Here is a 9,695-nt window from a genome sequence, read left to right on the forward strand (position 1 = left end):
GGCACCCTAAGCCCGCCATTTTCTGTGTCAAGAAATATTGTTGATTTCATTTCTTTCACAGCTTGGGTCAAATTTTATTCTTGAATAGTTATAAATATATAAGTATATATATATTAATATGTAACATACATTATATATTATGTATAATAATATATAATATAATACATTTAATATATAATATAATAATATAATATAATATTATAATTATAATATTATAATATAATATAATATAATACAATTGTGTCAACTTGGCTTCAGGTGCCTGAAACCCAACTCTAACTAGTGCAGACAAAAAGGAAATCTATTTTAAGTGTCAAAGGTATACAATCAAAGGAAGAATCAAAAAAAAACAAAATGCAAGAAGGACTGGGGAGCAGCTGGGGTCCAGGAACTATCAGGTGTCTCTCTGTCTCTCTCTCTCTCATTTACAGGCCAGCAGGTAATATGGCCCCCTCCCGGCTTCAAAACTCCCAGACCTCGTTCACAGCTTCTGTCACCACAGAGAAACTAGCTCCTTGCTAGAATCCAGAAAAACCCTATGGGAAACACACTGATTGGTTTAGCTGAGTCAAGCCCCTCCCCTCCATGAACCAATCAGAAGGTCAGAAGAAGGTTTTCATGGTATGGATCACGTAAGGCCAGAGACCTAAATACTGTGAATGAAGGAGCCATTAAAAGGAGTGTCCACTAGAGTGTCTTTTTAGATTTGCTTAGCTGGTGGCTCAGAAGGTAAAGAATCTGCTTACAATCCAGGAGACCCAGGTTCAATCCCTGGATTGGGAAAATCCCCTGGAGAAGGAAATGGCAATCTACACCATATTCTTGCTGAAAGAATTCCATGGACAGAGGAGCCTGGCAGGCTATAGTCCATGGGGTCGCACAGAGTCGGACATGACTGAAGTGATTCAGCACATCTGAGAGCTCTGTTCAGTATTTCTATAATGTCACAAGAAACAGCTATTTTGTGCAAATGAACTAGTAAAAATATTTCTAAATTGGGAAAACAAAACAAAATTCAAGGAAGAAAATTAAAACCAACCACAATCTCATCATCCAAATATTTACATTTTAGTGCATATCTTTCCAGGCTTTTCTATATACATGTATTCTTTCCTGTGTATAGTATATCACTGAGATGGTATTAAATGTACAAATCTACATTGTGCTGTTCACTTAAATGTAAAAAGATACTCTTAATTAATAACATACTTATAAATCCCTTCAGATAAGGGAATCTATAGTACATCAGAAGATGTGTGAACTTCTTGACATTATATGCAAAACATCATAAGCATATTGGTGTGTGTTTCTCTTGAAAATCGGTCCAAATTTTCACCAGACATTCAAAGTGGTCTGTGACCAAGAAAAAGGTGAAAAGCTATGGCATTCAAGTCTTCACAGCACTTCCACATAAATTACAATAGACTCAGAACTGCTGTATATTTAGTATTTTACTTGCAACTACTCTCAGGTGACATAAAGATTCATGGCATTCGGCAGGTACACTATAACTTGTGAATGAATGAATTTGAATCACAAATGGTCAGGCCAGACCCTTAGCTTGTGATGAGCCTAGCTGGTGTCCAGCATCTCAGTTCAGTCAAGCACCCTTATCCTCACATTATGACTAATGCTTATGAATGTTACAATAGCTTGTTTCTGTAAGCTGTCAAGGTTAACCTTTGAAGGAAGCTGGCAGGTGCAGGGAGGAGAGCAGTGTGCTATGGAGATAAGATTATGAGAGAACACAGGATCTGAGGGACTTGTGTTTTGGGTGCTGCTAGTAAATTACAGAGGCGTGGGGAGACCTGGCTGAACCACCTTAGTTTAAAGCTATTTTACTGCCTTGGAGAAGGAAATGGCAACCCACTCCAGTATTCTTGCCTGGAGAATCCCATGGACAGAGGAGCCTGGTGGGCTATAGTCCACAGGGTCGCAAAGAGTCGGACACGACTGAGCGACTAACACACACACACATTTTACTGCCTGGACTACTAGGGCTCCTGGGCACTTATAGAGCGTGGAACAGTGACTTCAGGGCAAGATCATTCAGATAATTCAAAGCCAAAGGCAGTGTTTTTAGACAAGATTATACAAATTTAATAGCCAAGTATTATTGTAGTCTCCCATTCAGGGTGAATTGTATACAGCTTCAGTGGATTTATCCCTCTTTGATTCTACTCTGGTCAAGCTATTTGATAGCGGCAAACTTTCCTTCTCACCCAGTGCAACATCCTCTTTACCGTATAGAAATTATATACTCTGTTTCTTTTTGTTGTTCAGTCACTCAGTCACGTCCAACTCTTTGAGATCCCATGGACTACAGCATGGCAGGCTTCCCTGTCCTTCACCATCTCTGGGAGCTTGTTCAAACTCATGTTCATTGAGTTGGTGATGCCATCCAACCATCTCATCCTTTCTCATCCCCTTCTCCTTCTGCCTTCAATTTTTCCCAGCATCAGGGTCTTTTCTAATGAGTCGGCTCTTTGACTCAGGTGGTCAAAGTATTGGAGCTTCAGCTTCAGCATCAGTTCTTCAATGAATATTCAGGACTGATTTCCTTTAGGATTGACTGGTGTGATCTCCTTGCAGTCCAAGGAACTCTCCAACTCTTCTCCAACACAATTCAAAAGCATCAATTCTGGGACTTCCCTGGTAGTCCAGTGGCTAGGACTCAAGGCTCCCAGTGCAAAGGGGCATGGGTTCGATCCCTGGTCAAGAAACCAGATCCCACATGCTGCAACTAAGACCCAGCACAGCCAAATAAATAAATATTAAAAAAAAAAAAAAAAGCATCAATTCTTTGGCAGTCAGTCCTCTTTATGTTCCAACTCTCACATCCATACATGACTACTGGAAAAAACATAGTTTTGACTATACAGACATTTGTTGACAAAGTAATTCTCTGCTTTTTGATACGCTGTCTAGGTTTGTCATTCCTAAGCACACACTTTTATATTAATCTTTGTTTGCCAACTCAAATCATGGTATTTCACTGGGATACTTTTCCACTTTCAACTCGAACCACTTACATACTTAAACTGCCTTGGGTCTCCATTCTCCAAGGGAGCTAAACAGCTCCAAGCTGCCACTTTGATGATGTATTCTCAAGTAGAGTCAGGTCTCCATCTGCTTTGTGACATCATGGCTGCTACTTAAAACACCTCTGTCACCCTCAAAAATAAAATAGCCGGTTATTTAACCAGCAAAAGCCAGTTTAATCAAGAACAGCCAGAAGAACTGCAATTCAGGATATGCCAGTTACAGCAGAGCATAGGCAGTCCAGAGAACAAGGAAGAGGTATTTGTTTTCAATAGGAAAAGGAGGGACTTGGGAAGAGCTGAAATAACCCGAGTCCATTGGAGGAGGCTGAGAATCCAAAGTATGGAGGCTTCTTATTGGTTAGACTGCCAGTCTCTGATTGGCTGGGCTGTCATCTGGCAGACGGAACTTTCCTTCTTCCTGCTGGATAATGAAGTAAGCAACACCTTCCTATAGGAGAGGTAGGGTAGGCATTAATAGCTTCCTTTTTAGAGTAATTGAAGATGCTTGGTAGGGGGTGAGAGTGCCCCCTACAGGCCTGTTTCAACTCTAATTTTAGCTGAAGTGAAGTGAAAGTTGCTCAGTCATGTCTGACTCTTTGTGACCTCAGTCCATGAGATTTAATCAATTCCACAGCTCCGTTCAATGTCTCCATTCATTTAAATCCATTCTCTCATTGCCAAATCCAAATCCATTGTCCTATTGGTAGGTGTTCATTGTAGTCATTTTCCTCAGAAATATCAGGATCTAGTTCTACTCACAGTCTCTTATTGTTTGATTCCCATTCTGCTGTTGTGAAGCAGAATTTGGAGTTTGCCTCGATGAGTGAAAAAAAATGTACTAGTTAAATAGACTCTTCACCACACAGAAAGCAACTAGACCCAACAACTAAGAAAACCCAGTATAGTCATCTGGGAATTGTAGGGCTCACTGCCCAGTGCTAGGGGCTCACCCTTCAGCCTAGGGGAAACCTTCTGGAAGCCCCATCTGACCCTCGAGAAAGTGCTCCTCCCTGGCACTCACCACTCTACGTTGTAAATGCCCATGCAACCATGACCTTACCCCCTGGGCCACACCCTCTGAGAGGGCAAGGACCATGACTGTCTTGTTCACTGCTGGGTCTGTGCCACCTAACAGAGAACTTGGAATGAATGAGTGAAAAATGAAAAGCAATGAATGAGTCAGAGAATGAACACACTCTTCCTTTTTCTCTGATCAAAGGGAGGTGGGGGAGAGGGCAGTGAGAAAGAGGAAGGTGCAACAAAGAGGAGAGATGGAGAGAGAAAGCAAGTGACCATAACTTGTTATCCCTTGGAAACCATCACGAAGGGTCTGACAGGACTAGACTATCCTTGGTCTGCTTCTAAGGGATACTCCATGGGTATTTTATTTAAACATTAAAAACTTATAAAAAGAAAAAAACGTGAAGAGAGAACGTCATTCAGTATGGGACTCTCACTCTGCAAGTACCAAGCAGGTAGGTCTAATAAATCATGCTTTTCCTCTGCTCCGTGGTGTGTGGAGTGATTTAGTATACCCATAAAGCAAACTAAAGGACTTGGAGCTAAGAGACACTCCAGAGGCCTGGAGCTGGGATTGTGCAGACAGGGCTATGTTTGAAGGTGTGGCTCTGAGGCTTGCAGTTGCCCTGAGTCCATGGGAGGACAGAGTTCAAAAGAGGAGCAGTGTCACCAGCAGCTCTGTCCATGGCTGATCAACATGATGGAATGTCACGTTAGCAAGGGAGGTGGGGGGTGCCGATCAGGCTGCAGGTTTTCTCAGTCGGTCCCCAATTTGCTGTGCTTCATTCACATGTAAGGGGGCCATCATGCCTAACACAGCCCTAATACAGTTTCATACTGTTTGTAAAAATCATTAGAATGCTTGAAATAGAAAAAAATACATTCAGGTTTTACTACACAAAGAAAATAACTGTGTATAAAACAAAAATAAGCATGGTCTCAGCAAGATATTAATTGATTTGTACATGCTGTCAATTTAAGAAGCCAGACATACAGAGAATCTAGGAAGGAAAAAATGGAAATTTTAAAGGAACAAGAGGGTTTCCCAGGTGGCTCAAGTGATAAACAATCTGCCTGTAATGCAGGAGCTGCAGGAGCCACAGGTTCAATCCCCGGGTCAGGAAGATCCCCCGGAGGAGGAAATGGCAACCCACTCCAGTATTCTTGCCTGGAGGAGAATCCCACAGACAGAGGAGCCTGGCAGGCTACAGTGCATGGGGTCACAAAGAGTCGGACATGACTGAAGTGAATTAGCCCAAAGCAACAAGAGGCTACAGCTTAGAAAAGAGATGCCCTCTCACAAAAATGTCCCTAGGAGTCCTAGCTACAGTTTATCAACAAACTTGAACCAAATGTTCTCTGTCAGCAAATCCTAAATCAAATTTTCCTAGGCTATGGATGTGGCCCTGGGTTCCAGAACTATGACAGTCTTAAACTACAAAAAGTGATTTCATATAAAGTAGAGGTCCCAAACTTTTGAAATTTATGGAACAAGAAAAAAAAAATTAATAGAAACATGACCTAAAATAGGACTGTCAGGGGTTTGTTTTGGTGTGGGTATTTTTCGGTCAAGTTAAAACAAGAGGATGGAGGAGAAAGAGAAGAAGGAGAAGAAATAGAGGAGGAGGAGGGGGAGGAGAGGAGGGGAGGATGAAGGTGGGAGAGGAGGACGGGGAGGGGGAAAGAAGTAGAGGGAAGAGGAGAGAACGATTATCTCCCATCCCCATGATTTTGAGAAAAGAATGAACAGTTACACACACACAGAAAGCTAAGAACATAGTCTCCAAATTAAAAAGATGTGAATTCTTATTTATGGAAAAATCACCCACCTGTATTTTCTCATAGACAGACTTGGGCGAATGAACTGATGGAATAGTATATAAAATATGGGCTTTGAAGCCGTATAGGTTCAAATCCCGACTCGACCACCTACTAACCAACTAGGGCCGGTTGTTTCAAGCTCCCCAGATAGAGCTCTCTCTTCTGTGAGGCAGGGACACTCACTTAAGGTCGGGTGTGAGAGGGAAATGAATCCAGCTCGTTAGGGCTCAAGAAATAGTACCTGCTGTTATTATGGGGTGTGTCCCGCTGGCCCTCCTTATCTCTAAGTGTGAGTATAGGTAAGTGTGGGGGTTGGGGCTAAAGGTAGAAAGGAAAGGTCACTCTTTAAAATTAAAAATATTATTATTGGCCAAGCCCCGTGGCATGTAGGATCTTAGTTCCCTGACCAGGCATGGAACCTGCACTCCCTGTAGTGAAAATACAGTCTTAACCACTGGACTGCCAGGGAAGTCCTGGAACAAGTCACTCTTAATCCTCCTGGCCCCCAACGTGAAGCCTCTCTTGAACCGCAAACCATTCCCATCCCCCACCCCACCTCCAGCCCCACAGAGGCCGAAGCTCTGTGGGGTATTGTTCTCTTCCCTGCTAGGGAATCCAGTTCAACTTATCTCATCTGACCAAAGATGGCACCTGAAGAGACAAGCTAGGTGGGAGAGGCTTCCAGGTCCGGCCCATCCAGAGATCCTCCTGGGCCAGCCCTGGAAGCCCCCTAGGGCTGCTCGGAAACCCATCATTTTGATTCAGAATAAAATTGACTTGTTTGTTGATCATAAAGACAGACGGAGTACATGTTGCCAAAAAAATAGAGGACTTGGCCGTAACTGGTTCTTACATTCCGTAGACCTTTTTAGCTACAAGATTTATCTCAGAGTGGAAGATATGGCTGTAAAATGAACAAGAGTTAAGTGTGATTGCACTCCTCCCTAGTTCCCTCCTGCAGACAAATGACAAGCAGATTTTAAAGGAAAGAGTGAAGGCTCTGGATTTGAGATGTTCCGGACAAAATGATTTCACCTTCTCACTGGGGTACTCTGAAGTACTGCTTGAAATGTTGATTTGCTAAGAATTAGAACTGAACGCTATAGCTACCTTACTTGAGAGGAAACTAGAGCCCTACGATGAACCAAGGCCCTTCCCAGGTTACCTTTGAGGTTAGCTGCCGGCCTGGCTGGCTGGATATCTGCCCCAAGCTGAGTCTTTATTGTGCGTCTCCTTGAGCCTCAGTTTCCCAGAGGAATACAAAACATACTGGCCGATCCTCTCTGACAAGCCTGGGACAAAAGTCAACGAACACTGTAAATTTGAAAAAGTTCACAACATTAGTGCAATACGGTATAAAATTGTGATTTTGGTAATTTACTGGCATTTCAGCTCCTTTCTTTCTTGAAAGGCCCAAAGTTTAAAATTAAAACATATGGAATAAAATAAAGGGCTTCTCTGGTGGCTCAGACAGGAAAGAATCTGCCTCCAGTGGAGAAGACACAGGTTTGATCGCTGGGTCGAGAAGATCCCCTGGAGAAGGAAATGGCAACCTGCTCCAGTCTTCTTGCCGGGGAAACCCCATAGACAGAGGAGCCTGGAATAAATGCTTGTCTCAGTCCCACGGGACCTCATGGAAACTTGGCTTTCGGCTGTGGCGTAACCCAGATGCATTCAGGGTCTCCTCCCTCTTGAAAGGCCAGGCAGTAGGAGTTCGAGCACCACAATTTCCAGCTCTGCAGCCAGTGGGGCCTCCGGACCCTCTTAAGGCCCTTGTGTTTCCCAGAGAGACTTACCTCCTCACAGCCTCTTCTCTCCTGGGTTCCTGCCTCTTTGTGTTGAGGATCTGAGCAGGGTGCATGGGACAGAGGAAAGCAGCAAAGACAGGCTTTACAGCACATAGGACAAAAGCCTTCAAGGAGCAGTTGGTCCCACACCTCACCTTTTTCTTTTCTCCTGCCTTCATCTCAACCTCTCCATCCATCTTCCCCTTCCCTTCAGGAGCAAACCCCACAGATTCCTCGCTTTGTCTCCTGAGGAGTCGCTTCCACTTCCTGATATCTTGGAGCTGGCTGACAGCCAGTGGGTCTCACCTCATCCAAGCAGGCTCATCAACACTTTATTTTTGCAGCAGAGGCTGATCCTTCCTGAAGAGTTCAGATGCCAGCTGTTAAAATAACAACACCTGGGTAAAAGAGTGCTGTCATTAACTGCTGCGAGAATAAACCAGGCCTCCCAAGGTGGTTCTCTCCACCAACAGTATCCACATCACCCGGTGGCTTGTTAGAAATACAAATTGGGGGGGCTGCAGAACTATTAGGGCAGAAATTCTGAAGGTGCAGCTCCAGGATGCGTGTTTTAAGAGCCTCTGGGAGAGTCTGAAGTGTGAGGACCACGGAATTCTCTAAAGATGCTCAGATCCTCTCTCTCACCAGTGATACAGCATCCTGCATAGTGCCTGGTGTACAGGAGAATTTCAGTAAATGCTCATTACATTAATGAGTAGACAAAGTACTGCATGCCCAGCTCTCTATTGCCATATGAAGAGGAAGAGGAAACAACATGAAGCATAGTTTCTGCCCTTGTGACTTGAAACCAGCAACAGTGAGAAAGCAGTGCATGAGCTTGAAGTCACAGAGCAACAAGTCAACTTAAAGATATGCAGTCCATGTTTCTAATGATGCAAATGAGAAAACAGAGACCACACAAATGGACCGAGCTGTGAGGGAGCAGAGTCAGCCCAGGACCCGGCTGTCCGGGTGTCCTGGCCTCTAGGGCCCTGGGATTTACTGACTGCACAGCCCATCTGTGGTAAGAGGATGATTAATGGCTGAATTTCACAGTCCAGGACTTGCGCAAAGGGAGAACTCAGTGTGGCCTGGAGGAGTTGGAGACGGACGTGAGGTTGATGGGGAGCTTGACTGGGCTTCTTTTCAGAGCAAGAGAGGTCTGGATGAGCAGAGATTTACGGGGGTTTTCTTTTCCGGTTTTGGTAACATTCCAAAGTGTGAAGAGAAAACATGCAGGGAGCTTTTATTCAGCGGACATAAATTGTATTTGCCCAAAGAAGGAACCTAGATCCAGACAAGCAAAGATGCAGGCCAGGCCCCAGGCCTAGCAGGAAACCATAGTCGGGCTCTCAGGCCCTCGAGGGGGCCTGTCTCCTCCAGCCCCAACTCGCCCCTCAAGGCTGTGGGAGCTGAGGTTGATTCTTTCTCTCCACCTTGATGCTGCTCTCAGCTTTTTCACTTCCCTCTTCTTGGGCACATCTGCCCCACTGTTCCATCCCTTCTTGGTAAGTTCAGGGGCAACAACAAAGTCTGAGGATTTCTCTGAATTCAAGGTTCCCCCACCCCCACGTCTGTGTCACTGCCAGCAAAAGATCCTCTGAGTGGTGGTGACCTGGGAGGCCTTGTGGTGTGGATGAAGGTGAGTGGGTGGTGTGACCAAGCTGAGTGAACCCTTGACAGTTTTGCTTCAAAGAAAGTAGGCTAGAGTGCAGGAGCGGTACCAAAAAGAGAATGCAAATTCACTAATTTTGAAAAGAATGACTGACTTTCAACCTACTGCATATTGAAAGCACTAGAGCCTGTAAGTGACATTTATCATGAAGCCTCCAGCAATGATTTCTGACACAACATATACATGAAGGAATGAATAAATGAAAGGAGGAAAAGGAAAGTAGTTTTTCAAGAACTTGAAGAGTAAAACACCCATATATGAGTTGAAAGTTGTCTTTCAAAAGTCTTATAGGTTGGTTAGCTCTAGGGAACCCACATAATGGTTAAAAAATTTGAATGGCTTTGTTAA

General features: G+C 44.1%; 1 long non-coding RNA gene across 1 annotated transcript; it reads right to left on the minus strand.

Annotated features, from left to right (window-relative positions):
• Positions 1-2,076: 2,076 nt before the first annotated feature.
• On the minus strand, positions 2,077-8,403 carry LOC145521390 (uncharacterized). Its single transcript, XR_014065364.1, has 4 exons — positions 8,318-8,403; positions 7,828-8,052; positions 7,051-7,177; positions 2,077-3,859 (listed from the first exon to the last, which is right to left on the minus strand). It is a non-coding gene; the product is annotated as an uncharacterized LOC145521390 (long non-coding RNA).
• Between the last annotated feature and the right edge of the window lie 1,292 nt (positions 8,404-9,695).

The sequence above is a fragment of the Giraffa tippelskirchi genome, chromosome 9 (assembly GCF_054371585.1).
Source record: "Giraffa tippelskirchi isolate mGirTip1 chromosome 9, T2T-mGirTip1v1.2.pri, whole genome shotgun sequence".
In the NCBI taxonomy this organism is placed as follows: domain Eukaryota; kingdom Metazoa; phylum Chordata; class Mammalia; order Artiodactyla; family Giraffidae; genus Giraffa; species Giraffa tippelskirchi.